Here is a 6497-nt window from a genome sequence, read left to right on the forward strand (position 1 = left end):
CTTCTTCTTGTGCGGTACCCCAAAGAAAAGACACATCTTTCTTTGTAAGCTCATTGAGAGGTGCAGCAATGGTGCTGAAATCTCTCACAAAACGCCTATAGAATCCAGCGAGGCCAAGAAAACTCCTCACTTATGTGATCGTTTTGGGCTGCGGCCAACTCTCAATAGCTTCAATCTTGGCTTTATCAACTTCAATTCCCTGTGAAGTAACAACATAGCCAAGAAAAGATACTCGGTCGGTGCAAAAGGTGCACTTCCCAAGGTTACCAAACAAACGTGCATCACGTAGAGCAATAAAAACAGCACGTAAATGTTCCAAATGTTCTTCCAAAGATCTGCTATAAATCAGTATATCATCAAAATAGACTACCACAAATCGTCCAATGAAAGCACGTAAAACTTCGTTCATTAGTCTCATGAAAGTACTAGGTGCATTAGTTAACCCAAAAGGCATGACTAACCACTCATATAATCCAAACTTAGTTTTAAATGCTGTTTTCCATTCATCCCCCAATTTCAACGAATTTGATGGTATCCACTATGCAAATCAACTTTGGAGAATATTGTAGAGCCACTCAATTCATCAAGCATATCATCTAGCCTAGGAATAGGATGACGATAATGAATAGTAATATTATTAATGCCTCTACAATCAACACACATACGCGATGTACCATCCTTTTTCGGCACTAGAATAATAGGAACAGCACAAGGACTAAGGGATTCGCGTATATAACCTTTGTCGAGAAGCTCTTGTACTTGACGCATAATCTCCTTCATCTCCTCTGGATTGGTACGGTATGGCGCACGGTTTGGCAGTGAAGCACCGGGAATTAAGTCAATCTGATGCTCAATCCCTCGAATAGGTGGTAATCCTGGTGGCACGTCTTGTGGAAAGACGTCAGCGAACTCCTGTAAAATGTTAGTGATAGCAGGAGGCAAAGAGGAAGGCACGTCCTCGAATGAAAATAATGCCTCTTTGCACACAAAAGCATAGCAAACAGATTTGCTGAAATCTAGCTCATCAATATCAGATTTGGTGGCAAATAAACATGCACTTTTCAATTTAATTTCAGAAGCAACACTAGATGGTTTATGATTAGGCTTCATTTGTTGCTCAAATTCTTTTGCCACAATCTGATTTTCACTCTTATTCTTCTCCTGTTTTGCTTTATTAGCTCTATTAATATCATCTTTCAAAATAGAATCAGGAGTCATAGGAAGCAAAGTAATATTTTTATCCTTATGAACAAGAGTATACTGATTGTTTCTACCATGGTGTACAGAATTTTTATCAAATTGCCATGGTCTACCAAGTAATAAGGAACATGCTTGCATTGGTACCACATCACAATCAACATAATCAGCATATGTAGAGATACTAAAATGCACACGAACAGTACGTGTTACCTTAACCTTGCCGCTGTTGTTGAACCATTGGATGTAGTAAGGATGTGGATGTGGTCTTGTGGTGAGAGAAAGCTTCTCCACCATCTCCATGCTAGCCAAGTTGTTGCAGCTCCCTCCATCTATGATGACGCGCACAGAACGTTCTTTCACAACTCCCTTGATATGGAACAAATTGTGCCTCTGATTTTGCTCAGCTTGTGTGACCTGCACACTCAAAACACGTTGAGCAACTAAACATTCATACCTGTCAGCATCTTCAGGAGCCATGTATTGCGTCTCATGATCAGAATCATCTCCACCATGTTCTTCACGTGTAATAAGAGCCAAAGTCTCCTCATCATAGTCACTAGCGGACTCATATCCACCATCCGCGGTAGCAATCATCACACGCGGAGATTTGCATTCTCTCGCATAATGACCTCCTCCCTTACAACGACGACAAATAATATCACTTGTGTGCCCTGTTGATGCCATGGAAGAAGAAGAACTTTGTGCAGGCCCAGCGGGTGCGCTCTTGGCAGATAATGGTGGTTGTGGCTGTTTTCTTGTATCACGACTGGAGAGGCACCTGATTGAGGTGCTGGTGCAATTGAAGTAGAAGATGCACGCGGTGTCCATGATGAAGGTCGGCCTGCAGAAAAGTTAGTTCGCGCCAATGCGTGTCGATCCTGCACTTCACGTTCAGCTTTACAAGCAAGATGGAATAAACGAGTGATATTAGTATACTCCTTATAGTCTAGAATGGTCTGAATCTCTCTATTTAATCCACCCAGAAAACGTGCAAGCATAGCTTCATTCTCCTCAACAATACCACATCTAATCATGCCAATTTGTAATTCCTGATAATATTCTTCTACAGAATTTTTTCCTTGCCTTAACCGCTGTAATTTTTGAAGCAATTCACGTTGATAATATGGTGGAACCCAACGAGTACGCATAGCAGTTTTTAAAGCAGCCCAAGTAGTTGGAATAGGATATAATCTACAATGTTCAGACCACCATACACATGCAAAACTAGTGAAAGCACAAACAGCAACGGCAACCCGTCTCTCCTCGGGATATTGTAAACATGTAAATCGTTGTTCAGTTTCTAACTCCCAAGTAAGATATGTATCAGGAACATATCTACCCTCGAAAGGTGGAATATTCAATTTCAGTTTAGGAAGATGGTCATGATCTCGTACCTGAGGGAAAGCCCTACCATTGTGATTATTTGCATGTGGACGACCTGGTGGTTGTGGTGCAGGTGGTTGCACGTAGTTCTGATTTTGAGCAACCTCATCCTCGTAATATCCCACATAATCATCCTCCTCCGCATCAGCAGCAGGAGCCCCAGAAGTATCAACAACAGCACCAACAGTTTGGCCAAACGCAAGAGGAACACGGCTCGCTCGGCGGAGGTCTGTTTCGCGACGTGGAGGTAGTCGTTGTTGTTGTTGTTGGAGAGGTGCGTTAGGTGCAGCGGGTGGTGGTGGTGGAAGACGCGCGAGCAATTCATTAAACTTGTTATCGAGCTTTGTTTCGAACGTCTTCTCCATGCCATCTATCTTCTCCATGGCCTCTTCAAATCTGTTTAGCACATCTTGCACCTGTCCACTCATCATTTGCTGAAATTTATCATGCAAATCCTTATTCGTCATGTTCTCCCAGTCAGTCTCGTCGGCTTGTGATCCTGGCATGGTTAGCAGCAATAGAAACACACAATAATATGATCCTACAGACTAATAACAAGAGGTGGTGGTGGGTGTCACAAATCCGTCAAGCAAATCTCAAATTCTTACCAGTTCTTACCCAGCAGCAGGCGGTGATTGGCAACCGTTGCAGTCAAAAACTCTCAAAGCTTGGATAGAGCGATTACCAGGGAGAGTCAAACGCACGATGTAGATGTATGTGGAGCTGGGAAGGCTTATAATATGGTAGCAAAAAGGGTCAGCAATAATCAATTCAGAGATGCAAATTTGAATAAACGCTCAACGACGGTACTGTGCTGGTCCTAGGCTAGACTGTGCTAGAGACGCGAGCCTAGAACACCAACAAAATCACGACGCGGCATGTAAACAAGGGAAAAGCACACTCTGGATTTTTTTCGCTCTTTTTTTTGCGCTGCTTTTTTTTGCGAAAAATCACTATAATGGTGAGTGTCTCAAAACTCTTCCTAGGTCAAACTGACAGGATGGGCACGAAATTTTTTTCGACCAATTTTTTTTCGACTGCCCGGACCCAAAAACTGGAAACGGGTCAAAAGAACTTCCTATAATGGCACCTGTCTCAAAAGACTCAGAAACACCTAAAAATAGGATAGCCAGAAAAATTTTCGAAAAATGCGTTTTCGAAAAAATTTGGGCCTAAACGGAGGGTGGTTTCCGGACTCTTTTTTTTTTCCGAAACCTACTCCGGCAAGGAAACACGAATCGGAATCTAGATGGATCTCGAAAACAAACCTAATATGACAAGAACTCGGATTGGTGGTGGATATATGGTGGTAGATGGCAGCGGTGGTGGTATATGGATACGGATTCGAAGCGATGGCGGATAAGCGGTGGTGGTAGATGGCAGGGGCGATGATGATGGTGCGGCGGCGGCGTGACAACTTATGACCAGAACTCGAAACTCTAAAAGACTAGACTCTAAGACCAGCAACTAGACACGACGATGCAACCGCAAATTCAACAAAGCAAAACCCTAAAAAGATTATGCAAAGGCTCAGATTGGTTCGGATATGATGAACTAACCCTAATTTTTTTTGTGGCTTTTCCGTGGACTGTAGGTATGAAGAACAGACTCGATCTAAACTACGAAAAACTGTAAAATCTCACCGAGCAACCTAGAAATCTGATACCACTTGATAGAGGCGGAGGTGTCCCGTCTTTCGATGAGATGATGGATTTCGCTTTGGTGGAAGTCGACTTTGACGATCCGACTACGAACGTGCGAGGACGTCGCGCCTTAGCAATCGCTAAACCAACTCCGAGAGGTTATTGACCACGCCGGAGCACGATCAACCTGACCACGAGGGTCTGTTTCCTGCGAGCAAACGAAGAACAAGCAAGAAACTGAGTTGCAATCTGGATATTGCGAATATAAGATGAAAGCTTTATTGATCAAGGTGGGGTTCTGTGACGCCTTTGTCTGGTCGTTGAACACAAACGAAGTACGCAAAGTTGCAGCTATGGCGAACTTTAATCTAAACAAAACCCAAAGTCTAAACGGTGCCCTAAGGGCTGTATATATGGAGGAAGAGAGGGGGAATTTCGTGGCCCTTGGTGGAGGGGTCCGAAATCAACCCTATCTCTTGTTTCCCCACACATACGGACTCTAAAAATAGCCTATACTAATGTATTTTGAAATTACATGGGCCTGGCCCAATAAAAAGGTGACGCAGCACCTATAATAGCCTCGGGACGAAATTTATGAAGTGGCATCTTGTATATTTCGTCCAAGGCTTCATGCACCCATTATGGTGGCTTCAAAGTCCTGAAATCATCACTTGTAACTCCGTTCTTGTTCCCCTTGCGCATGGCATCATCTCCATGCTTGTTCTTGCTCCAATGTTCATCCTTCTCCAAGCTAGGCCCTTCATTTGTAAGCAAAACAAATGTATCCAATTTAGGCAGCATCATATTCTCATGAACATTAGAATCATTACCAAGAAACGAAAGTACCTGATAATTTAATTGGCGTGCGCGAGCTCTAGTAATTGGTCCCGTATATGTAGCAGTAGGGGATGTGGGTGTAACAATGGTATTGATGTCCTCATCATGCAAAGTTATCAGTAGCCAAAATTTTAAAAGCGTGACTCATCAAGTGTTGTCTAAAACAAAAAACTTTTGCGGTACAAGTATATATTGCAAACTTTCCATACCATATTGTCATTCAAATGGATGTACCTAAAATATTGGATGCAGGGAGTATAAAGCAATCCATTAGTTGGCAGCAACAAGGTAGAAAGAAATGTCCAAATGAAACTATGCAAAGAAAAATTGTAAAAATTAATCCAAATTTATTATAGAAGTTCATCGGAAATACAAAGCAACTCAAAGATAATGAAAATTACATTAAGATCCCTGGATCACCGAACTATCATTGCCACTGCCACTGCCATAATGAGTCATAGATACGCCGCTATCTACGCTCTTCTACCGGAGTCGGCCTGACTTTGTAGATGACAATCAAGGCTTCGTGCACGTTCCTCAAAGGATCAGCCCCTCGAAATCACTGCTTGAGTCGACCTCAATAACCTGGCACTAAATCTCATTGTCGCGTACGCATGACGAGAAACTCTAACCCCACCATCCCAAGGATTCTGAGGAGAAAAGAAATTGAAAATGTGCAAATCAACTACCCACGCTGAGATGGATTGCTTCATCTCAAAATATGCAAATCTACCGCAAAAAGGAAAAAAAATGCCCACGCTGAAATGCCAAAAATGATCAGCCGTGGCAGCTTCATCAACAAATGGAATCTCAATCTTAGACAAGAAGCAATGGTCATTAAATTTGGCATTGGACAATGCAGGCGACTAGCGAAAGATGTCTGTACCCGCGATCTCACTTGTTATTTTTACTGTCGATCGCACGCCCTCTGCTCTCCCTCGTGCTCAGAGCTTCTCATTCGAAAAGGAAGCCCACTCCAAGCAACATCTTTTCAACGCAACACATGCGCCCATGTGTGTGAGAGAGGGTCACTAACATGCCATCTAGCCTTGATGGGACGTCCGTGAGCGTTGACGCGTTGCAATCCGTGCTGCTACTTGTTTATTCCGTCAGCAGCTTAAACATATGCTCTGTTTTTCTTAAATTGTAAGTAGCCATGACAGTGTTAGTGTTGTGCGTTTGCGAGGTGTGTCAGGGTGCAATTAAGAGGCTCCGACCATTTGATTCGGTCCGTTCTTCCATGGACGGGTTGTGCATCGAACCCTATGTGAAACAGCTTGCCGTAGCTTGCATCCTGTCCAAACTATATTCTGTTTCATCGATCCAAACGTTTGTTAATGTTTTTTTATCCATGAGATCGATGCTGACCGTGTCGTGGACCATTAAGAACAGCCAAGTAATGAAATAATGTGCCATTTGAATGTTCGTAAAGGG

The sequence above is a fragment of the Triticum dicoccoides genome, chromosome 1B, assembly GCF_002162155.2.
Source record: "Triticum dicoccoides isolate Atlit2015 ecotype Zavitan chromosome 1B, WEW_v2.0, whole genome shotgun sequence".
Classification (NCBI taxonomy): domain Eukaryota; kingdom Viridiplantae; phylum Streptophyta; class Magnoliopsida; order Poales; family Poaceae; genus Triticum; species Triticum dicoccoides.